Raw genomic sequence first — 25,452 nt, 5'->3', positions numbered from 1 at the left:
AGCAATACCTCCCTTGGAGATAACATGACCGAGGAATGGGACCTCGTCAATCCAGAACTCGCACTTGCTGAGCTTGGCATACAGCTTGTGTTCTCTGAGCCTCTGCAAGACAAGCCTCAGATGTTTCTCATGCTCGGCTTCTGACTTGGAATATATCAGGATATCATCAATGAATATCACCACAAAGGTGTCCAGATAATCCATGAAAATCTTGTTCATCAGATGCATGAAGAAAGCCGGAGCATTGGTCAAGCCAAAAGACATGACCGTATACTCGTATAGCCCATACTTGCAGGTGAATGCCGTCTTCGGGATATCCTCGGAACAAATCCTCAGCTGATGATACCCGGAACGCAGATCAATCTTCGAAAATACACAAGCACCCTGAAGCTGATCGAAAAGATCCTCGATGCGAGGCAATGGATGCTTGTTCTTGACAGTGACTGCATTCAGATCCCGATAATCGACGCACATTCTCTTCGCACCATCCTTCTTCTCTACAAGCAATACAGGGAAAGCCCAAGGAGAGAAACTGTGATGGATATAACCCTTAGCTAGCAACTCGTCGACAGTCTTCTTAACCTCCTCATGCTCAACGGGAGCCATACGATAGGGCCGCTTAGCAATAGGAGCTGTGCCAGGCAAGAGATCAATAGAAAACTCAATGTCGCGATCAGGCGGCATACCTGGCAAATCATTCGGAAAAACATCCGGGAATTCGGACACCACGCGAATACCATCCGTGGGTCTAGCCTCCATCTGATGAAGAAATCCAGAAGGCTCTGAGGTGCCCACAGTAACCTCCTGACCATCCGGTGCTGACAGAAGAACCATCCTCTGAGAACAATCTATCCGGACTCCCCACTTAGCAAGAGTCTCCATCCCGAGGATCACATCAATACCCTTGGTGTCTAGCACCATCAGATTAGCACTGAACTCTACCCCCCTTATGACAACACTGACTCTGGGACAGATGATATGAGACCTCAACTGCCCTCCCGGTGAAGATACTAACATGCCCCTCTTTAATGTGCTAGTAGGAATGCAATGATGCTCAACGAAAGACCGAGTAATGAAGGAATGCGTAGCACCAGTATCAAAAAGCACTATAGCAGGGTGGGTATTGACCATGAACGTACCAATAACCACGTTGGGAGCCTCGGCCGCTGACTCGGCCGTCACGTGGTTCACCCTGCCTTGAGCTAGGGCCTTGGGCGGTGTCGCATGCCCCTGCTGTCCAGACTGCGCCTTCTGGGGACACACGCTGGCGTAGTGCCCCGGCTCGCCGCAGTGGTAGCACGCCCGTGGGAATGCTGGAGCCTGCTGCCCGGCAGGAGGAGTAGGTACTCCCTGCCGCGGAGCTGGTGGAGCCGGTGGAGCAGAGCATGCCGGAGGCGCTGGAAGCCTCTGGCCCGGTCCTGCCTGCTGCTGCTGCTGAGGATGAGGCGGGTACTGCTGCTGACGCTGTTGGTACTGCTGGACCTACCTCTGGTGCTGCTGCTGCTGCTGCGGGTACTGGTATCGAGGCCGAGTGTTGCTACCCGAAGCAGCAGGAGCCATCTTCCTCTTCTTATCCTCAATCTCCCGGCGCTTGCGCTCGTTTTTGAGGGCAGCGTCAACCAGCTGGTTGAAGTTGTCGAAGCGGTGGTTCATGAGCGCGTACTCTAGGTGGTCTTCGAGTCCCTCCCTGAAGCGCTCCTGCTTATCGCCATCATGGGCGACCTCCGCGGGGGCATAGCGAGCGAGCTGGAGGAAGCGGTCACGGTACTCAGTCACCGTCATAGCTCCCTGAAATGATAATCACCGGAAAGAAGATGGGAATTTACTCAGCATTTCTTGTAGCAAGGGTGGGTTTGAGCTCAGAAAGAAATTGCGGAAAGATTTTACTCGGGTTTTACCTGCTTAAGCGCAAGGAACTCCTTGTGCTTCATCTTCATCACACCAGCAGGGATGTGGTGGTGCCTGAAACACTCCCGGAACTAGACCCAAGTGAGAGTGTCGCGGTCCTGAGCTGGGTAGGACTCCCACCAGTCGAGGGCTGAGCCTCGCAACTGCCCTGCTGCGTACAGGACTCGCTCCCTGTCGTCGCACTGAGCGACATCCAACTGGCGCTCCACCTGACGAAGCCAGTCGTCAGCCTGAAGTGGATCAGTCGCATGAGCGAACGTCGGCGGATGACCCCTCAGAAAATCCGCGCGCTTGTCGCAGGGCTGCTGCGGTGGAGGAGGTGGCGGCTGAGCGTGGATCTGCTGCAGCGTCTGAACGGTGTTGTTCAGGGTGGCCATCATCTGCATCTGGAGCTGGAAGAACTGCTCCGGAGTCAGGGGTGGAGGCATCGGCAGTGGCTGGTCAGTGCTCTGGTTGTTTTGCCCCTGCTGGCCAGAACCGGTGCCGGTGCTCCTGGTGTTCACCATCTGTTTGTAGCAGAGCGAAATTCATAAGAGACAGATATTGTATATCTTCGGGAAGGAAAATTCTGACAGGATAAAATAGAGAGAAAGGAATGTACGGTTTTACCCCCCAACGATCTAACTCAAATTTTTATTATTTAGTTCAAGTTGGGTTAGAATCGATTTGCATGAATAAGTTTAACTACTAGACTATGCAATCAACCAAAAATCCAAATCAAACACTTGCACAATCACAAACATTCAATATTCACAACTTAGTCGAGTTTATCACACTACTCGACTAACACACTCGTTCTAGCGCACTTTTATCAGGATAGCCTAACTTATAGGGTTAAACGAATTCAGGCCAACGTCTATGGGATATATCAAACTAACCCTCGGAAAATGCAGAGAGGATTAGCAAACTCGAGGTTTACAACTCAAGGAATAGAAGCAGAAACGAATGTTTGGGTTTTGCGGAAGCGGAGCAAGCGGAAGGAAATCCCTAAACTCGACCATTTCTATCTAGGCTTCGTCCTACAGTCAACACGGCTCTGATACCAATCTGTCACACCCGATTTATAAGAACATAAATCGAGCAATCATATATGCACTAGGATCAAGTCACGCATATATACAACAGATTATCAAGATATCACAACACATGTCACGAATAAAAGCATATAAATTATAAAAGGAATGTCTTTATTACAACTGAATCAAGAATCAGTTCAAGGAATGCGGAAGCGTAAAATAAATACATGAAGAGCAGGGTGCAACAGGGACGTCAACTGGGAGACAACGCCTAGAAATCGTCGAGTCCACCGATGTAGTCCTCCACGTCGCCTGGTACTGAGCAGCAGTCGAAGATATCCCAAAGAGAACAGAAGAGAGGAGGAGGCAAGCGTGAGTACAAACTCGTACTCAACAAGTATAACACGAGTATGAGGCTCTAGGGTTAGCTGACTCAACTGCATTAGCTTTTAATCTTGGCAAATTTTATTAAAGCTAATTACTACAAGTAGATGAATTACCATAAACCCAATTGCATAATAAATTAATCAGTATTAATTAAGAACTACTGAGAACCATCCAAACCGAACCACCCGGGGAATCTCCCTAATCAAAGGTTGATAACCCCACTAATCAAAAGGAGGATCTGGGCCGCTCATGACTGTGAGCACAGCTGATATATCAGTTTAACACTCTCGAGAGGTTGCACAACTTTACCCACAAGTCGTGAGCTACGCTAGTTGTTCATCACACTTCCTTAGGTGAGATGGCTAGCAAGCACACTACGAGACCGTTACAAAGGATCACGTTGGTAAGGTGTAACCGCTAAGAATTCTGGATCAGCAATGATGGGGCCCACCACCGGGGGTACAAGACACACAGCACAGACCAAGCCGGAGGAGCAGGGATCATTGAAGCTTACCACCCCTCTTGCACATGCAGGTAAGTTACTCCCGAACCAACACGACCTAATTAGTAAGTCAAGACCGTCCTATTCCAGTCTTGTGGTTGCGCGGTTGTCCCAGGTTGTCGCTCTATGAACCGGTCCTTATGGAGAGTGGCCAACCAAGCACTAAGCACCGTGCACAGCACAGAGGGCCACTCTCAGAATCAAGTTGCATATACCATTAATCAAATTTAATTAAAAAGGACCAATTGTGTTATAGCGCAGCAACCTAGCACAACTAACCATAATGCAACCCAAAGGATATATATATAGGATATAAAGTGGCTAGGAAAGTCCTTATAGGCATACAGTATTAAAATGCAGTATGAAATTATATTTAAAAGTGGTAGGATGTTCATGTTATACTTGCCTTCCTCGTACTCTCCCAGCTTGTCACACCCGATTTATAAGAACATAAATCGAGCAATCATATATGCGCCAGGATCAAGTCACGCATATATACAACAGATTATCAAGATATCACAACACATGTCACGAATAAGAGCGTATAAATTATAAATGAATATCTTTATTACAACTGAATCAAGAATCAGTTCAAGGAATGCGGAAGCGTAAAATGAATACATGAAGAGTTGGGCGCCACAGGGACGTCGACTGGGAGACAAACGCCTAGAAGTCGTCGAAGCCGCTGACGTAGTCCTCCACGTTGTCGGGCACTGAGCAGCAGTCGAAGATATCCGAAATAGAACAGAAGAGTAGAGAGGCAAGTGTGAGTACAAACTTGTACTCAACAAGTATAACATGAGCATGAGGCTCTAGGGTTAGCTGACTCAACTGCATTAGCTTTTAGTCTTGGCAATTTTATTAAAGCTAATTACTACAAGTGGATGAATTACCATAAACCCAATTGCATAATAAATTAATCACTATTAATTAAGAACTACTGAAAACCATCCAAACCAAAACCACCCGGGGAATCGCCCTCGTCAAAGGTTGATAACCCCACTAATCAGACGGAGGATCTGGGCCGCTCATGACTGTGAGCACAGCTGATATATCAGTTTTACACTCTCGAGAGGTTGCACAACTTTACCCACAAGTCGTGAGCTACGCTAGTTATTCATCACACTTCCTTAGGTGAGATGGCTAGCAAGCACATTACGAGACCGTTACAAAGGACACGTTGGTAAGGTGTAACCGCTAAGGATTCTGGATCAGCGACGATGGGGCCCACCTCCGGGGGTACAAGACACACAGCATAGACTAAGCCGGAGGAGCAGGGACCATTGAAGCTTACCACCCCTCTTGCCCACGCAGGTAAGTTACTCCGGAACCAACACGACCTAATTAGTAAGTCAAGACCGTCCCATTCCAGTCTTGTGGTTGCGCGGTTGTCCCAGGTTGTTGCTCTATGAACCGGTCCTTATGGAGAGTGGCCAACCAAGCACTAAGCACCGTGCTGGCCCCCTAAACCATGTTTCTACCAAAACATCTTTTAAGGAGACGTGAGCCGCTCAAGCACACAGCACAGAGGGCCACTCTCAGAATTAAGTTGCATAAGACCATTAATCAATTTAATTAAAAAGGACCAAGTGTGTTATAGCGCAGCATCCTAGCACAACTAACCAAAATGCAACCCAAAGGATATATATATAGGATATAAAGTGGCTAGGAAAGTCCTTATAGGCATACAGTATTAAAATGCAGTATGAAATTGTATTAAAAAGTGATAGGAGGTTCATGTTATACTTGCCTTCCTCGTACTCTCCCGGCTGCTGCTCGAACTGCTCGGAAGAGGGCTGCTCCTGGTACTCGTCCAAAGGCTCTGCGTCTACTCACGATCATCAGACATAGTCCACACATACACACATGCACAAACAATAGCAAACTATAAGAAAACAGTACACCAATACAATAGAACAGCACATGAAACTAGCCTAGAACTATTCTACGCGTTACAACGATCGCGTGCATATAGAGAACACCAAAAACGGAGCTAAAACGCGAAAACTGCGCTTAAAACAGGATCCAGGGACCTATTTGTAAGAAAAATAGGGCAACCAGGGGCTTCTAGACAAAACCCGGGGACCTAAACGTAATTAAAGCCTAGATCTAGGGGCTAGCACGAGAAAAACCCAAGAGATGGACTGCGGTTTCAATTTCCAGGAAAGAAAGGGCTTAAACGAATAAAATCAGGGCTGAACTGCAATTACTTTCGAATTAAGATGGACCGCGGGTTAATTTCCAAGAAGGACAACGACTCTTTAGCAAAAAGACCACCGCTGACCGGTACGCCTCCAGTTTGACTCGCGCGTGGGATGCATCTGGGCCACCGGATCAGAAATCAAAGGTCAGGATGAGGCGGCTCGGATCTAATCGGTTCAGCTCGGCTCACGACCGCGACGGCTCAGCTCACGGCTCGGTTCACCTCCCTTGGAACGGCTGCGTGGTCACCGGGTTCTGCCTCCGCGGCGGCGCCTCGCCGGCGCGGGGAATTCCTGGCCATCCGGCCTCGATCTTAGGTGGAGCTCGGTCGGGAAGGAAGCTAGTGGCCCGCCTAACCTATCTAGGGTTTGATTGGGCACGGCTCTGCCTCCGCACTACGGTCACGGCGGCAAGCCCGTGTCTGCTTGGCAGCGCTCCATCGCGAGGACGTTTCGAGCGTGGGACTGGCCTACCAGCTACCGCTTCTTCCCCAAAAGCACCAGGAGATTGGGAGGGTGCTTACCGAGGCACTAATTGGAACGGAGACGGCCTGCCGGGGCGTGACGGCGGTGCTTGGCGGGAAGGCGGTGCGGTGCTCGGCGGGGAGGACGACTGCCGGCGCTCTCCGAGCTTCGGATCTCTTTGGTCCGGTACGGGGGTTCCTGGGAAACGTTGAGGGGGGGTCAGGAGGGTGCGAGGCTCACCGGCGTCGATCAATTGCCCGGAGTGGCTGGCGGCTTACCGGACACCGAGCTGTGAAGAAAAGTGGCAGTGCAGGGGCGGCGGCGGCTAGGGCTCGCGTGCAGGGGGTGCGCGGGGAAGCCAAATAAGGGCCGGGCGGAGGCTGGACACGCGTGCTCGCGGCGGCCGCGGAAAGTTCGGTGAAAACCGTGGCGGCGGAGGAAGCGGATCAGCTCAACGGCCTCATGCGATACCGCTCGGGTGGCGAAGGTTCTAGAGAGGAGGGGGAAAGGGCCTGGTCGTGAGCCAGGGTGCGGCTCGGGTGCGGTTCGGAGGGAGCGGGCCCGGATGCAGAGGCGCAGCCGGCGGGAAGAAACAGAGGAGGGGGGGATCGGTCGCTGGGAGGAAGGAGAAGGGGAAGGCGCCGATAGGCGGGCCCGAGCTGGCAGCGAGAGAGGGAGGGGAAAAATGCGTGGGTGGCCGGCCTGAGGAGAAATGGGCTGGGCCTCGGGAAAGAAAAGAGAGAGGAAAGGGAGCCTAAGGGAGAAAAGAGAGTGGGCCGGCGTGGCCCATGCGGGAAGAGGGAGGGAAAGACAGGCCGGGCTGAGGGGGAACTGGGCCGGGGTAGAGAGAGCCCGTGAGTGAGAGAGGGAGGGGATTTGGGCTGGCCAGGCTTCTTTGTTTCCTTTCTTTTCCTTCTCCTTTTCTATACTCAAACATTCAAACAAACTATTTGAATTCAAATGCAAATTGGATTCAAACCTATGAACTCAACACAAATAAAACAATGCTGCAGCATGATTGCACAAACAATTTAATCCTATGATAGATTTTAATTACTTGCGTTATAAAATTACTTTAAATGCCATAAAAATTAAAGAAAAGCCTGGGAAATTTATTTAAGCCCAAATAAATTCATTAAAATTTAAGGAAATTACCTTAGGGTGTTATAAACCTACCCCCCTTACAGGAATCTCGTCCCGAGATTCGGATAGGCTAGCTAGTAAAGAGATCGGGATATGTCTTTCTCAGCTCGTCTTCTCGCTCCCAAGTAGCCTCGTCTTCTGTGTGGTGACTCCACTGAACACGGCACGTCTTGACCTTCTTGTTTCTGGTAACTCTCTCAGATGTCTCCAGAATCTTTACCGGATGCTCGACATAGGTCAGATCCTCCTGCACATCCATCCCTTCTATCGGTGCTTGCTCTTCTGGCACCCTCAAGCACTTCTTCAGCTGAGATACGTGGAACACATCATGCACTCCTGAGAGATTGAGAGGCAACTCCAAACGATATGCCACTTCACCTTTCCGTTCCAACACCTTGAACGGACCAATGTATCGAGGGGCTAGCTTCCCTCTCACATTAAACCTGCGGATTCCTCTCATCGGCGAGACCTTCAGATATACATGATCACCCACTGCGAAGGTCAAATCTCGGCGACGAACATCCGCATAGCTCTTCTGACGAGTCTGAGCGACCCTCAGATTTTCTCGCACCTGCTGTACCAGCTGTTCGGCCTCCTCAACAATATCCGGACCAAACACCTGCCTCTCACCAATCTGATCCCAATACAGCGGAGTCCTGCACTTCCGACCATACAGGGCCTCGAAAGGAGACTTCTTCAGACTGGCCTGATAACTGTTGTTATACGAAAATTCTGCATACGGCAGGCATTTATTCCAGCTGGTACCATACTGAATAGCGCAGGCCCGAAGCATATCCTCCAACACTTGGTTGGTTCTCTCTGTCTGCCCATCTGTCTGAGGATGATAAGCCGTACTGAAGCGCAGCTTCGTATCCAACGAATCATGCAACTGCTCCCAGAACCGCGAAGTGAACTGAGATCCTCGATCAGATATAATCTTCTTAGGTACCCCATGCAGACAGAAGATCCTGGAAATGTACAACTCTGCGAGTCTAGCACCAGAGTAAGTAGTGTTCACCGGAATAAAATGAGCAACCTTCGTCAACCGGTCCACTACTACCCATATGGAGTTGTACCCTTTCTGAGTACGAGGCAAGCCAACAATGAAGTCCATTGTGATTTCCTCCCATTTCCACTCTGGAATCTTCAACGGCTGCAATAACCCTGCTGGCCTCTGATGCTCTGCCTTGACACGCTGACAAGTGTCACAGATAGCCACGTACTCCGCAACGGAACGCTTCATTCCATACCACCAGAATCTTGCCTTCAGGTCGTAATACATCTTCGTGCTGCCTGGATGGATAGAATATGCTGTATCATGAGCCTCACTCAGAATCAACTTCCTGAGGTCATTCACATCCGGCACACATATACGACCCTTGTACCACAAGGTACCCTGATCATCCTCTCTGAAATGAGGGGCCTTGCCAATCTTGAGCAACTCACGAATCTCCTGCAGCCTCTGATCTTCCTTCTGATGCTGCCTGATCTCAGCCTCTAAAGTGGGTTCTGCCTCGAACGACGTACCCGAGGTATGATGCAGGAAACCCAGACTCAACTGCTCAATCTCCTCGCATAACTCCTGAGGAATCTGAAAAGCCACGGCCATGTTAACATAGCTCTTCCTGCTCAAAGCATCTGCTACAACATTAGCCTTGCCCGGATGATAGTGAATTTCCAGGTCATAATCCTTGACCAACTCTAGCCATCTTCTCTGCCGCATATTCAGCTCACTCTGAGTGAAAATATACTTGAGGCTCTTGTGATCGGTGTAAATATCACACCTCTGCCCAAACAAGTAATGCCTCCATATCTTCAGAGCATGCACAACTGCGGCTAACTCCAGGTCATGAGTGGGATAATTCAGCTCATGCCTGCGCAACTGCCGCGAAGCATAAGCTATCACTCTGCCTTCCTGCATCAGGACGCAACCAAGACCATCCCTCGAAGCATCACAATACACTGTGAACCTCTTGCTCTGGTCTGGCAGAGTAAGGACTGGCGCCATAGTCAACCTCTTCTTCAGCTCCTCGAAGGCCTTCTGACGCTCATCAGTCCAAGAGAAACCCACGTCCTTCTCCAGTAAGGAAGTCAAAGGCTTCGCAATCTTGGAGAAATTCTCAATGAACCTTCGATAATAACCTGCTAAGCCTAGAAAAGAGCGGACTTCCTTCACCATCTGTGGTACAACCCAGTCAAGCACATCCTTCACCTTCCCGGGGTCCACAGCAATACCTCCCTTGGAGATAACATGACCGAGGAACGGAACCTCGTCAATCCAGAACTCGCACTTGCTGAGCTTGGCATACAGCTTGTGCTCTCTGAGCCTCTGCAACACAAGCCTCAGATGCTTCTCATGCTCCACTTCTGACTTGGAATATATCAGGATATCATCAATAAATATCACCACAAAGGTGTCCAGATAATCCATGAAAACCTTGTTCATCAGATGCATGAAGAAAGCCGGAGCATTGATCAAGCCGAAGGACATGACCGTATACTCGTATAGCCCATACTTGCAAGTGAATGCCGTCTTCGGAATATCCTCGGAACGAATCTTCAGCTGATGATAACCCGAACGCAGATCAATCTTCGAGAATACACAAGCACCCTGAAGCTGATCGAAAAGATCCTCAATACGGGGCAAGGGATGCTTGTTCTTGATGGTGACTGCATTCAGATCCCGATAATCGACGCACATTCTCTTCGCGCCATCCTTCTTCTCTACAAGCAATACAGGAAAAGCCCAAGGAGAGAAACTGCGACGGATATAACCCTTAGCTAGCAACTCGTCGACAGTCTTCTTAACCTCCTCATGCTCGACAGGAGCCATACGATAGGGCCTCTTAGCAATAGGAGCTGTGCCAGGCAAGAGATCAATCGAAAACTCAATGTCGCGATCAGGCGGCATACCTGGCAAATCATCCGGAAAAACATCCGGGAATTCAGACACCACGCGAATACCATCCGTGGGTCGAGCCTCCATCTGATGAAGAAATCCAGAAGGCTCTGTGGCTCCAACAGTGACCTCCTGACCATCCGGTGCTGACAGAAGAACAGTCCTCTGAGCACAATCTATCCGGACTCCCCACTTGGCAAGAGTCTCCATTCCGAGGATCACATCAATGCCTTTGGAGTCTAGCACCATCAGATTCGCACTGAAATCTACCCCCCTTATGGCCACACTGACTCTGGGACAGAAGACATGAGACCTCAACTGCCCTCCCGGTGAAGATACTAACATGCACCTCTTTAATGTGCTAGTAGGAATGCCATGATGCTCAACAAAAGACTGGGTGATAAAAGAATGCGTAGCACCAGTATCAAAAAGCACTGTAGCAGGATGGGTGTTGACCATGAACGTACCAATAACCATGTTAGGAGCCTCGGCCGCTGACTCGGCCGTCACGTGGTTCACCCTGCCCTGAGCTGGGGCCTTGGGCTGTGATGCACGCCCCTGCTGTCCTGCCTGCGCCTTCCGAGGGCAGACGTTGGCGTAGTGCCCTGGCTCGCCGCAGTGGAAGCACACTCGAGGAAGTGCCGGAGCCTGCTGCCCAGGAGGAGGAGTGGGCGCTCCCTGCCTCTGAGCTGGTGGAGCCGGAGGCGCTGGAAGCCTCTGACCCTGTCCCGCCTGCTGCTGCTGCTGAGGATGAGGCGGAAACTGCTGCCGCTGCTGGTACTGCTGGGGCGGCCTCTGCTGCTGCTGCTGTGGAGGGTACTGGTAGCGGGGACGGGTGTTGCTGCCCGAAGAGGATAGAACCATCTTCCTCTTCTTATCCTCAATCTCCCGGCGCTTGCGCTCAGTGTTGAGGGCCGCGTCAACCAGCTGGTTGAAGTTGTCGAAGCGGTGGTTCAGCAGCGCATACTGGATGTGATCATCCAGTCCCTCCTTGAAGTACTCCTGCTTGTCGCTATCACGAGCGACGTCGGCAGGGGCGTAGCGGGCAAGCTGAAGGAAGCGGTCACGGTACTCCGTCACCGTCATCGATCCCTGAAATAACGAACACAGACAACAAGGATAGAAATCATTCAATCTGCCAGGTTTACGAAAGGAATCAAGGATAGATCAAGCTCAAAAGAAATGGTAGGGAATTCCGTTAAATTTTACCTGCTTAAGGGCACGGAACTCCTTCTGCTTCATCTTCATGATGCCCTCAGGAATGTGATGGTTCCTGAAACGCTCACGGAACTGGTCCCACGTGAGAGCATCACGGTCTCGAGCGGGGTAGGACTCCCACCAGTCAAGAGCGGAGCCTCGCAGCTGCCCTGCGGCGTACAGAACTCGCTCCCGGTCGTCGCACTGCGCAACAACCAACTAGCGCTCCACCGAACGAAGCCAGTCGTCCGCCTGGAGTGGGTCCGTGGCGTGAGAGAAGGTCGGAGGGTGACCTCTCAGAAAATCCGCACGCCTGTCACGGGGCTGAGGCGGCGGAGGAGGCGGTGGCTGAGCATGGATCTGCTGCAGAGCCTGAACGGTGTTGTTTAGGGTAGCCATCATCTGCATCTGGAGCTGGAAGAACTGCTCCGGGGTCAGTGGTGGCGGCATCGGCAGCGGCTGACCGGTACTCTGGTTGTTCTGCTCCTGCTGGTCAGAACCGGAACCGGTGCGCCTGGTGTTCACCATCTGATTGCAACAAACGAAATTTCATAATAAATGATAGGGTATAACTTCGGGAAGGAAAACTCTGACAGGATAAAATAGGGAGAAAGGAATGTACGGTTTTACCCCCACGATCTAACTCAATTTTATTACTCAATTCAAGTTTGCGTTAAGATCGATTTGCATCAAGAGATTTACTTCTAATCTATGCAATCAACCAAAAATCCAAATCAAACATTTGCACAATAACAAACAGTCAATATTCACAAATTAGTCGAGTTTTCCACACTACTCGACCAACACACTCGTTCTAGCGTATTTTATCGGGACAACCTAAACTTATAAATTACATGATTAGGCAACTCAGGCTAACGTCTACTGAAAGCTCAAGCTATTTCTCAGAAAAGACGGGGGAGATAGCAAATTTAGGGCTTAAGACTCAAGGAATAGGAGCAGAAAAAATGATGGTTGAGGATTTGCGGAGGCAAGCAAGAGAAAAGAAGTCCTACACTCGACCAATTCTACCTAGGCTTCATCCTACAGTCAACACGGCTCTGATACCAATCTATCACACCCGATTTATAAGAACATAAATCGAGCAATCATATATGCGCCAGGATCAAGTCACGCATATATACAACAGATTATCAAGATATCACAACACATGTCACGAATAAGAGCGTATAAATTATAAATGAATATCTTTATTACAACTGAATCAAGAATCAGTTCAAGGAATGCGGAAGCGTAAAATGAATACATGAAGAGCTGGGCGCCACAGGGACGTCGACTGGGAGACAAACGCCTAGAAGTCGTCGAAGCCGCTGATGTAGTCCTCCACGTTGCCGGGCACTGAGCAGCAGTCGAAGATATCCGAAATAGAACAGAAGAGTAGAGAGGCAAGTGTGAGTACAAACTCGTACTCAACAAGTATAACACGAGCATGAGGCTCTAGGGTTAGCTGACTCAACTGCATTAGCTTTTAGTCTTGGCAATTTTATTAAAGCTAATTACTACAAGTGGATGAATTACCATAAACCCAATTGCATAATAAATTAATCAATATTAATTAAGAACTACTGAAAACCATCCAAACCAAAACCACCCGGGGAATCGCCCTCGTCAAAGGTTGATAACCCCACTAATCAGACGGAGGATCTGGGCCGCTCATGACTGTGAGCACAGCTGATATATCAGTTTTACACTCTCGAGAGGTTGCACAACTTTACCCACAAGTCGTGAGCTACGCTAGTTATTCATCACACTTCCTTAGGTGAGATGGCTAGCAAGCACACTACGAGACCGTTACAAAGGACACGTTGGTAAGGTGTAACCGCTAAGGATTCTGGATCAGCGACGATGGGGCCCACCTCCGGGGGTACAAGACACACAGCATAGACCAAGCCGGAGGAGCAGGGACCATTGAAGCTTACCACCCCTCTTGCCCACGCAGGTAAGTTACTCCGGAACCAACACGACCTAATTAGTAAGTCAAGACCGTCCCATTCCAGTCTTGTGGTTGCGCGGTTGTCCCAGGTTGTCGCTCTATGAACCGGTCCTTATGGAGAGTGGCCAACCAAGCACTAAGCACCGTGCTGGCCCCCTAAACCATGTTTCTACCAAAACATCTTTTAAGGAGACGTGAGCCGCTCAAGCACACAGCACAGAGGGCCACTCTCAGAATTAAGTTGCATAAGACCATTAATCAATTTAATTAAAAAGGACCAAGTGTGTTATAGCGCAGCATCCTAGCACAACTAACCAAAATGCAACCCAAAGGATATATATATAGGATATAAAGTGGCTAGGAAAGTCCTTATAGGCATACAGTATTAAAATGCAGTATGAAATTGTATTAAAAAGTGATAGGAGGTTCATGTTATACTTGCCTTCCTCGTACTCTCCCGGCTGCTGCTCGAACTGCTCAGAAGAGGGCTGCTCCTGGTACTCGTCCAAAGGCTCTGCGTCTACTCACGATCATCAAACATAGTCCACACATACACACATGCACAAACAATAGCAAACTATAAGAAAACAGTACACCAATACAATAGAACAGCACATGAAACTAGCCTAGAACTATTCTACGCGTTACAACGATCGCGTGCATATAGAGAACACCTAAAACGGAGCTAAAACGCGAAAACTGCGCTTAAAACAGGATCCAGGGACCTATTTGTAAGAAAAACAGGGCAACCAGGGGCTTCTGGACAAAACTCGGGGACCTAAATGTAATTAAAGCCTAGATCTAGGGGCTAGCACGAGAAAAACCCAAGAGATGGACTGCGGTTTCAATTTCCAGGAAAGACAGGGCTTAAACGAATAAAATCAGGGCTGAACTGCAATTACTTTCGAATTAAGATGGACCGCGGGTTGATTTCCAAGAAGGACAAGGACTCTTTAGCAAAAAGACCACCGCTGAACGGTACGCCTCCAGTTTGACTCACGCGTGGGATGCATCTGGGCCACCGGATCAGAAATCAAAGGTCAGGATGAGGCGGCTCGGATCTAATCGGTTCAGCTCGGCTCACGACCGCGACGGCTCAGCTCACGGCTCGGTTCACCTCCCTTGGAACGGCTGCGTGGTCACCGGGTTCTGCCTCCGCGGCGGCGCCTCGCCGGCGCGGGGAATTCCTGGCCATCCGGTCTCGATCTTAGGTGGAGCTCGGTCGGGAAGGAAGCTAGTGGCCCGCCTAACCTATCTAGGGTTTGATTGGGCACGGCTCTGCCTCCGCACTACGGTCACGGCGGCAAGCCCGTGTCTGCTTGGCGGCGCTCCGTCACGAGGACGTTCCGAGCGTGGGACTGGCCTACCAGCTACCGCTTCTTCCCCAAAAGCACCAGGAGATTGGGAGGGTGCTTACCGAGGCACTAATTGGAATGGAGACGGCCTGCCGGGGCGTGACGGCGGTGCTTGGCGGGAAGGCGGTGCGGTGCTCGGCGGGGAGGACGACTGCCGGCGCTCTCCGAGCTTCGGATCTCTTTGGTCCGGTACGGGGGTTCTTGGGAAACGTTGAGGGGGGGTCAGGAGGGTGCGAGGCTCACCGGCGTCGATCAATTGCCCGGAGTGTCTGGCGGCTTACCGGACACCGAGCTGTGAAGAAAAGAGGCAGTGCAGGGGCGGCGGCGGCTAGGGCTCGCGTGCTCCAGAGGGTCAGGGTCCAGGGGGTGCGCGGGGAAGCCAAATAAGGGCCGGGCGGAGGCTGGACGCGCGTGCTCGCGGCGGCCGCGGAAAGTTCGGTGAAAACCGTGGAGGCGGAGGAAGCGGATCAGCTCAACGGCCTCATGCGAGACCGCTCGGGCGGCGAAGGTTCTAGAGAGGAGGGGGAAAGGGCCTGGTCGTGAGCCAGGGTGCGGCTCGGGTGCGGTTCGGAGGGAGCGGGCCCGGATGCAGAGGCGCAGCCGGCGGGAAGAAACAGAGGAGGGGGGATCGGTCGCTGGGAGGAAGGAGAAGGGGAAGGCGCCGACAGGCGGGCCCGAGCTGGCAGCGAGAGAGGGAGGGGAAAAACGCGTGGGTGGCCGGCCTGAGGAGAAATGGGCTGGGCCTCGGGAAAGAAAAGAGAGAGGAAAGGGAGCCTAAGGGAGAAAAGAGAGTGGGCCGGCGTGGCCCATGCGGGAAGAGGGAGGGAAAGACAGGCCGGGCTGAGGGGGAACTGGGCCGGGGTAGAGAGAGCCCGTGAGTGAGAGAGGGAGGGGATTTGGGCTGGCCAGGCTTCTTTGTTTCCTTTCTTTTCCTTCTCCTTTTCTATACTCAAACATTCAAACAAACTATTTGAATTCAAATGCAAATTGGATTCAAACCTATGAACTCAACACAAATAAAACAATGCTGCAGCATGATTGCACAAACAATTTAATCCTATGATAGATTTTAATTACTTGCGTTATAAAATTACTTTAAATGCCATAAAAATTAAAGAAAAGCCTGGGAAATTTATTTAAGCCCAAATAAATTCATTAAAATTTAAGGAAATTACCTTAGGGTGTTACACAGCTGCTGCTCGAACTGCTCGGAAAATGGCTGCTCCTGGTACAGGTCCAAAGGCTCCGCGTCTAATCACGATCATCAAGCATAGTCCACACATACACACATGTACAAACAATAGCAAACTATAAGAAAACAGTACACCAATACAATAGAACAGCCCACAAAACTGGCCTAGAACTATTCTACGCATTACAACGATCGCGTGGACGTAAAGAACACCTAGAATGGAGCTAAGACGCGAAAACTACGCTTGAAACAAGATCCAGGGACCTATTTGTAAGTAGACTGGAGGTTCTAAGGGGTTCTGTGCAAAAACCGGGGGACCTATACGAAATTAAAGCATAGACTCAGGGTCTAACGCGCTAAAACTCACGGCATGGACGGCGGGCACTAAAACCTGAAAGCATAGGGGTCTAAACGAATAAAACTGGACTTAACTGCAAATACTTTTGAACTACACGGGAGTGCGGGTTGATTCCAGGAAAACCCGAGGGCTCTTTAGCAAAAGAAACGGGCTGAAGCGGTATCTTCTATTCTGGGCCCTTGGATCGTCATCTAACGGCTCGGATTAGATCTGTTACGCGAAGGGGTACGCGCACCTAACAGCCGTTGGATCTTGATCTCACGGCTCAGATCTAATCCCTAACGCGAAGCGGTACGCGCTGACCACGGCCACCCGACTTAAATCGGACGGCTCTGACTCCATCTCACCCCGAACCGGTATCGTTGGTTTTGATCCGCTAGATCTGGATCCAAAGGTCACGATTCAATGAGACCCTGATCTAATCTGGAACATTGGCTATCGATCCAACGGCCCGTGGGGATTGGGGGCTCGGCCGGCGGCGATTGCTCGCCGGCGATGGGTCTCCCGCGGCGGTGCTCACGGGGAACACGCCGGACTTGGCCTATCTTGGCCGTCCGGGCTCGGATTTGGACGGGGTCAAGCCTGGGAGCTAGGGCTTGGCACGACGAATTCAACTGGGCACTTGTGTTGGTGAATTAGAGCACGGCCAGGGCTCACGGCGACGAGAGACGGCTCGGGGCAGCGGACACGCCGGCGTGCGCGCGTTCCGGGCGCTACGGAGGCCTAAATGCTACGGGGTCTAGCGCAAGACGATCAGGGGAATGATGTGCTGCTCACCGAGGCGTCGTGGGGGCCGGAGACGCGACGGAGGATGGTCATCGACGATGACCGTGCGGCGGGGGCGGGCGGCGCTCGCGGAGGAAGGTGATGCCGAGGTGGCCGGGCCCTCTGGGTGGCGGGAATCGCTCCGGGAGGTTCCTGCGGAGGTGACCAGGGGTTAAGGTGGCCTGAGACTTGCCGGCAACGAGGAAATTTAGGTGGCGGCTCAGTTCACCGGCGGCGGTTACCTCGCGAAATCCCGATGCTGCAGAGGCTCGGGGCACAATTGCTGGGCTATGGAAGCTTCCAGGCGAGGCGACGGAGCAGATACGGGGCTTATCGAGGTCGGTGGCACGGCGGAACGGCCTGACCACGGTGAGGCCGAGGTGACCGGGGCGGAGGAGGAAAAGGGGCGGCGGTGCTGGAGGTCCTCGGGGCGACGCAGGAGCTAGGGTTAGGTTTCTGGAGGCTCAGAAGGTTCCTTTTGTAGGGCGCGGCGCTGCCTTGGCGTGCGGGCCCAGAGGAGGGGAGCTCGCCGGGGATCTCGGGCCGTTGCGCGCCGGGGAAGAAGAAGGAGAGGGGGGGAAGAAGGCGCTGACACGCGGGGCCGGCCTGGCAGAGAGAGAAAGGAGAGGAGCGGGCGCTCGGGCTGGGGAGAGGGAAATGGGCCGGCGTAGAGAGCTCGGGCATGGGGAGGGAAAAGCCCGAGGAGAAGAGAGAGGGAGAGGGGAGCTGGGCCGCAGGGAGAGAGCCGGCCCAAGAGGGTTGGGCTGCTTTCCTTTCCTCTTCTTTTTCTTTTCTTTTCCCACTCCTAAACTATTCAAACAATCTATTTGAATTCAAATAAGTTTGAATTCAAACCCTATAAATTCAACACAAGGAAATCAATGCTGCAGCATGAATGCACAAACAATTTAATCCTATGATAAATTTTATTTTCTTGTGTTATAAATTGCTTTAAATGCAAGATAAATTAGAGAAAAACCCTGGAAAATTTATTTAAGCCCAAATAAATTCCTTAAAATTTGGGGAAGTTACATTAGGGTGTTACAATATATGCGTGACTTGATCCTGGCGCATATATGATTGCTCGGTTTATGTTCTTATAAATTGGGTGTGACATAATTGGTATCAGAGCCATGTCGACTGTAGGACGAAGCCTAGATAGAACTGGCCGAATTTAGGACTTCTTTTTCTTTTGCCTTGCTTCCGGAAAACTCTCAAAATCATTTCTGCCTCTATTCCTTGAGCCTTAAACCTTGATCTGCTCGCTCTCTCTCTTGTCCTCTCTGAGAATTAGTTTGATCTTTTCCGTAGATGTTGGCCTGAACTCGTCTAACCCCATAAGTTTAGGCTATCCCGATGAAAGTGCGCTAGAACGAGTGTGTTAGTCGAGTAGTGTGATAAACTCGGCTAAGATGTGAATATTGAATGTTTGTGATTGTGCAAAGTGTTTGATTTAGATTTTTGGTTGATTGCATAGTTTAGAAGTTAAACTTGCCCATGCAATCGACTTTAATGCAGACTTAAATTAAGTAATAAAATGGAGTTAGATCGTGGGGGGTAAAACCGTACACTCTTTTCTCTCTACTTTATCCTGCCAGAGTTTTCTTTCCAGAATCGTACAATATCTGCCTCTTATAAGCTTCGTTCTGCTGCAAACAGATGGTGAACACCAGGAGCACTGGCACCCGGTTCTGGCCAGGAGGCGCAGAACAACCAGAGTACCGACCAGCCGCTGCCGATGCCTCCACCTCTGACTCCGGAGCAGTTCTTCCAGCTCCAGATGCAAATGATGGCCACTCTGAACAACACTGTTCAGACTCTGCAGCAGATCCACGCCCAGCCGCCACCTCCTCCACCGCAGCAGCCCCGCGACAGGCGCGCGGACTTTCTGAGGGGTCACCCGCCGACATTCTCCCATGCGGCTGATCCACTCCAGGCTGACGACTGGCTTCGTTCAGTGGAACGCCAGTTGGATGTCGCTCAGTGCGACGACAGGGAGCGAGTTCTGTACGCAGCAGGGCAGTTGCAAGGCTCAGCTCTCGATTGGTGGGAGTCCTACCCAGCTCGGGACCGCGACGCCCTCACTTGGGTCCAGTTCCGGGAGTGCTTCAGGCACCACCACATCCCTGCTGGAGTGATGAAGATGAAGCACAAGGAGTTCCTTGCGCTTAAGCAGGTAAATTAGAGTAAAATCTTTCCGCAATTCCTATTTGAGCTCAAGCCCACCCTTGTTTATCTTCGTGGAATTGGAAATGCTGAGTAATTTCCATTCTCCTTTTTTTTCCGGTGATTATCCTTTCAGGGAGCTATGACGGTGACCGAGTACCATGATCATTTCCTCCAGCTCGCTCGCTACGCCCCCACCGAGGTCGCCAATGATGGCGATAAGCAGGAGCGCTTCAGGGAGGGACTCGATGACCACCTGGAGTATGCGCTCATGAACCACCGCTTCGACAACTTCAACCATCTGGTTGATTCTACCCTCAACACCGAGCGCAAGCACTGGGAGATTGAGGACAAGAAGAGGAAGATGGTTCCTGCTGCGTCTGGCAGCAACACCCGGCCTCGGTACCAGTACCCACAGCACCAGCAGCAGCAGCACAGGCAGATCCAGCAATACCAGCAGCGATAGCAGCAGTACCCGCCTCGTCCTCAGCAGCAGCAGTAGGCGGGACAGGGCCAGAGGCTTCCAGCGCCTCCGGCACGCTCTGCTCCAACGGCTCCACCAGCTCCACGGCAGGGAGTGCCTACTCCTCCTGCCAGACAGCAGGCTCTAGCATTCCCATGGGTGTGCTTTCACTGTGGCGAGCCGGGACACTACGCCAACGTTTGTCCCCGGAAGGCGCAGTCTGGACAGCAGGGGCGCCCAGCTCAGCCCAAGGCGCCATCCCAGGGCAGGGTGAATGACGTGACAGCCGAGTCAGCGGCCGAGGCTCCCAACGTGGTTATTGGTACGTTCACGGTCAATACTCACCCTGCTACAGTGCTTTTCGATACCGGTGCTACGCATTCTTACATTACCTGGTCTTTCGTTGAGCATCATGGAATTTATACTAGCACATTAAAGAGGGGCATGTTAGTATCTTCACCGGGAGGGCAGTTGAGGTCCCATATCTTCTGTCCCAGAGTCAGTGTTGTCATAAGAGGGGTAGAGTTCAATGCTAATCTCATGGTGCTAGACACCAAGGGTATCGATGTGATCTTGGGAATGGAGACCCTTGTTAAATGGGGTGTCAAGATTGATTGTGCTCAGAGGACTATCCACTTGTCGGCACCAGATGGACAGGAGGTCACAGTCAGTGCTTCAGAACCTTCCAGAATTCTTTGTCAGATGGAGGCTAGACCCACGGATGGTATTCGCGTGGTGTCTGAATTCCCGGATTTCTTTCCGGATGATTTGCCAGGTATGCCGCCTGATCGCAACATTGAGTTTTCTATTGATCTCTTGCCTGGCACAGCTCCTAGTGCTAAGCGGCCCTATCGTATGGCAACCGTTGACCATGAGGAAGTTAAGAAGATTGTCGACGAGTTGCTAGCCAAGGGCTATATTCGTCGTAGTTTCTCTCCTTGGGCTTTTCCTGTATTGCTTGTAGAGAAGAAGGATGGCGCGAAGAGAATGTGCGTCGATTATCGGGATCTGAATGCAGTCACCATCAAGAACAAGCATCCATTGCCTCATATTGAGGATCTCTTTGATCAGCTTCAGGGTGCTTGTGTATTCTCGAAGATTGATCTGCGTTCGGGTTATCACCAGCTGAAGATTCGTCCTAAGGATATCTCGAAGAAGGCATTCACCTGCAAGTACGGGCTATACGAGTATACGGTCATGTCCTTTGGCTTGACCAATGCTCCGGCTTTCTTCATGCATCTGATGAACAAAGTTTTCATGGATTATCTGGACACCTTTGTGGTGATATTCATTGATGATATCCTAGTATATTCCAAGTCAGAGGCAGAGCATGAGAAGCATCTGAGGCTTGTGTTGCAGAGGCTTAGAGAGCATGAGCTGTATGCCAAGCTCAGCAAGTGTGAATTCTGGATTGACGAGGTTCCATTCCTCGGTCATGTCATCTCCAAGGGAGGCATTGCTGTGGACCCCAGCAAGGTAAAGGATGTGCTTAACTGGGTGGTACCGCAGACAGCGAAGGAAGTCCGCTCTTTTCTGGGCTTAGCAGGATACTACCAGAGGTTCATTGAGAATTTCTCCAAGATTGTGAAGCCTTTGACTTCCTTGCTAGAGAAGGATGTGGATTTCTCTTGGACTGATTATCACACCCGATTTATAAGAACATAAATCGAGCAATCATATATGCGCTAGGATCAAGTCACGCATATATACAACAGATTATCAAGATATCACAACACATGTCATGAATAAAAATGTATAAATTATAAAATGAATATCTTTATTACAACTGAATCAAGAATCAGTTCGAGAAATGCGGAAGTGTAAAATAAATACATGAAGAGTAGGGCGCCACAGGGACGTCAACTGGGAGACAACGCCTAGAAATCGTCGAGTCCGCTGATGCAGTCCTCCATGTCGCCTGGTACTGAGCAGCAGTCGAAGATATCCCAAAGAGAACAGAAGAGAGGAAAAGGCAAGTGTGAGTACACAACTTGTACTCAACAAGTATAACACGAGTATGAGGCTCTAGGGTTAGCTGACTCCACTGCATTAGATTTTAATCTTGGCAAATTTTATTAAAACCATTTGCTATAAGTGGATGAATTACCATAAACCCATATTGCACAAGAAATTAATCAATATTAATTAAGAACTACTGAGAAACCAACCAAACCAAAACCACCCGGGGAATCTCCCTAATCAAAGGTTGATAACCCCACTAATCAAAAGGAGGATCTGGGCCGCTCATGACTGTGAGCACAGCTGATATATCAGTTTTACACTCTCGAGAGGTTGCACAACTTTACCCACAAGTCGTGAGCTACGCTAGTAGTTCATCACACTTCCTTAGGTGAGACGGCTAGCAAGCACACTACGAGACCGTTACAAAGGATCACATTGGTAAGGTGTAACCGCTAAGGATTCTTGATCAGCAACGATGGGGCCCACCTCCGGGGGTACAAGACACACAGCACAGACCAAGCCGGAGGAGCAGGGACCATTGAAGCTTACCATCCCTCTTGCCCACGCAGGTAAGTTACTCCCGAACCAACACGACCTAATTAGTAAGTCAAGACCGTCCCATTCCAGTCTTGCGGTTGCACGGTTGTCCCAGGTTGTCGCTCTATGAACCGGTCCTTATGGAGAGTGGCCAACCAAGCACTAAGCACCGTGCTGGCCCCCTAAACCAAGTTTCTAACAAAACATCTTTTACGGAGACGTGAGCCACTCAAGCACACAGCACAAAGGGCCACTCTCAGAGTTAAGTTGCATATAACCATTAATCAAATTTAATTAAAAAGGACCGAGGTGTGTGAGAGCGCAGCACCTAGCACAACTAACCAAAATGCAGCTCAAGGATATATATATAGGATATAAAGTGGCTAGGAAATCCTTATAGGCATACAGTATTAAAATGCAGTATGAAATTGTATTTAAAAGTGATAGGATATTCATGTTATACTTGCCTTCCTCAAAGTTCTCCTGCTGCTGCTCAAAAGCTTCAGAAGATGGTGGCTCCTGGTACTCGTCCAAAGGCTCCGCATCTACTCATGATCATCAAGCATGGTCCACACATACACACATGCAAAGACAATAGCAAACTATAAGAAAACAGTACACCAATACATGGGAACAGCACACAAAACTATTCTAAAGCTATTCTACGCATTACAACGATCGCGTGGATATAAAGATCACCTAAAACGGAGCTAGAACGCGAAAACTACGCTTGAAACTAGATCCAGGGACTAAACTGCGAGAAAACAGAACTTCCAGGGGGGTTCTGGGCAAAAACCAGGGACCTAAACATAATTAAAGGGTAGACACAGGGGCTAGCACATGAAAACCCAAGGCTTGGACGGCGGGTTCAAAAACTGGAAAGCTTAGGGGTCTATACGAGTAAAACAGGGCCTGATTGTAAATATCTTTGAACCACACAGGAGCGCGGGTTGATTCCCAGAAAACCCGAGGACCCTTTAGCAAAACGGCAAGGCCGAACTGGTATCTTCTATTCTGGACGCTCGGATCGAAGTCTAACGGCCCAGATCTAATCCTCATCGCGAAGCAGTACGCGCGTCTCTCACCCGTCGGATCCAGATCCGACGCTCACGACCTATACTTAAACGGATCTAATCCAGATCGCCCGTTCTACATCTGACGGCCCTGCCTCTCCCTCAACCTGAATCGGTATCGCTTGACCCGAACCACCGGATCTCGATCGCACGGTCCTGATCAAACGGCCCTAGATCTAATCCTAGGCGTCCATCTCCAATCGAGCGGCACAGGGCAAAAGGGAAGGAGGGGGGCGGCGCTGTGACGCCGGCGGCTAAAACCCGCGGCGGTGCGGCTCGGGACTCGCCGGAGCTCGGCGTTCCCGCCGCTCTGGGGGCCAAAGCTTCACGACTTCAGGCCAGGGAGCACCACCGAGGCACGGGGAAATGATCTGGGGCTACGGCTGGGCCTAGAGGGGCTTGGGCTTCGCGCGCGACGGTGAGTGGCGGTGGACATCATCGGCTAGCGGCGTTGCAGGGGTTACGGCCTGCCAAAGACCACGGGGTCCGGCGCAAAAGAACTAGAGAGAGGAGGGGAGGCTCACCAAGGGCTCGGAATGCCGGAGCTGCTACGGAAGGTGGCCAGCGGTGAGGTCCTGCGGCGGAGATGGTTCGGTGCTCGCGGGGAGGGATGTTGCCGGGGCTCTCCGAGCTCCTGGTCACCTGGAATCGATGCGTGGAGGTCCTGTGAAGGGGATGGAGAGGTCAGCACGGCATGAGGGGTACTGGTGGCCGGCAATCACGCAGATGAGGCTCACTGGCGGCGACGGCTCGGATTCACGCAGAGGCAAGGTGGCGGCCGCGATTAGGGCTTTGGGGCGGCGTTGTTGGGATGAGATGGGTCCGAGGGGTGGCGTAGGGGGATAAGAAGGGCAGGGCCAGGGATCTCGGGGATGGTTGTGGCGGAGGAGATCCGGAGCTCACGGTCGTGCAGCGGCGCGGCCGTTGCGGGAAGAGGTTGCGGGAGGAGGGGGATGACAGGTGGGCCGGCCTGGCAGCGGGAGAAGGAGATCGCGGGGGGAGGGGGGGGGAGAGCGAGCGCACGTGGGCAGCTGCGCGCGTGAGGGGGGGAAAGTGCTGGCTCGGGCTGTGCCGCAAAGAAAAAGAGAGAAAGGAGAGAGAGGCGCGAGGCTGGGGAAAACGGAGCCGGGGCACGGCCCACGCGGGGAGGGGAGAGAAGAGAGGGGCCCGAGGGGGAGGAGGGGGAGCTGGGCCACGGGGAGAGAGTCGGCCCAAGAGGGTTGGGCTGACTGAGCTGAGCTCTTTTCTTTCTCTCCTTTCCTTTTTCTTTTCCTATACTCCACTAATTCAAACAAATCTAATTGAATTCAAATAAATTTGAATTCAAACCCAACACAAATAAAACAATGCACCAGTATGAATGCACAAACAAGTTGACCCTATAATTAATTTTATTTTCTTGTATTATGAATTGCTTTAAATGCCACAAAAATTAAAGAAAAACCTAGAAATTTCATTTGAGCCAAAATAAATTCATTAAAATTTAAGGAAATTACCTTAGGGTGTTACACTGATGAGCGTCAGAAGGCCTTCGAGGAGCTGAAGAAGAGGTTAACTACGGCGCCAGTCCTTACTCTGCCAGACCAGAGCAAGAAGTTCACAGTATATTGTGATGCTTCGAGGGATGGTCTTGGTTGCGTCCTAATGCAGGAAGGCAGAGTGATAGCTTATGCTTTGCGGCAGTTGCGCCGGCACGAGCTGAATTATCCCACTCATAATCTGGAGTTAGCCGCAGTGGTGCATGCTCTGAAGATATGGAGGCATTACTTGTTTGGGCAAAGGTGTGATATTTACACCGATCACAAGAGCCTCAAGTACATTTTCACTCAGAGTGAGCTGAACATGCGGCAGAGAAGATGGCTAGAGTTGGTCAAGGATTATGACCTGGAGATTCACTATCATCCGGGCAAGT

The sequence above is a fragment of the Panicum hallii genome, chromosome 5 (assembly GCF_002211085.1).
Source record: "Panicum hallii strain FIL2 chromosome 5, PHallii_v3.1, whole genome shotgun sequence".
Classification (NCBI taxonomy): Eukaryota; Viridiplantae; Streptophyta; class Magnoliopsida; order Poales; family Poaceae; genus Panicum; species Panicum hallii.
The sequence above is the reverse complement of the archived record's forward strand: the minus strand, read 5'-3'. Positions refer to the sequence as shown.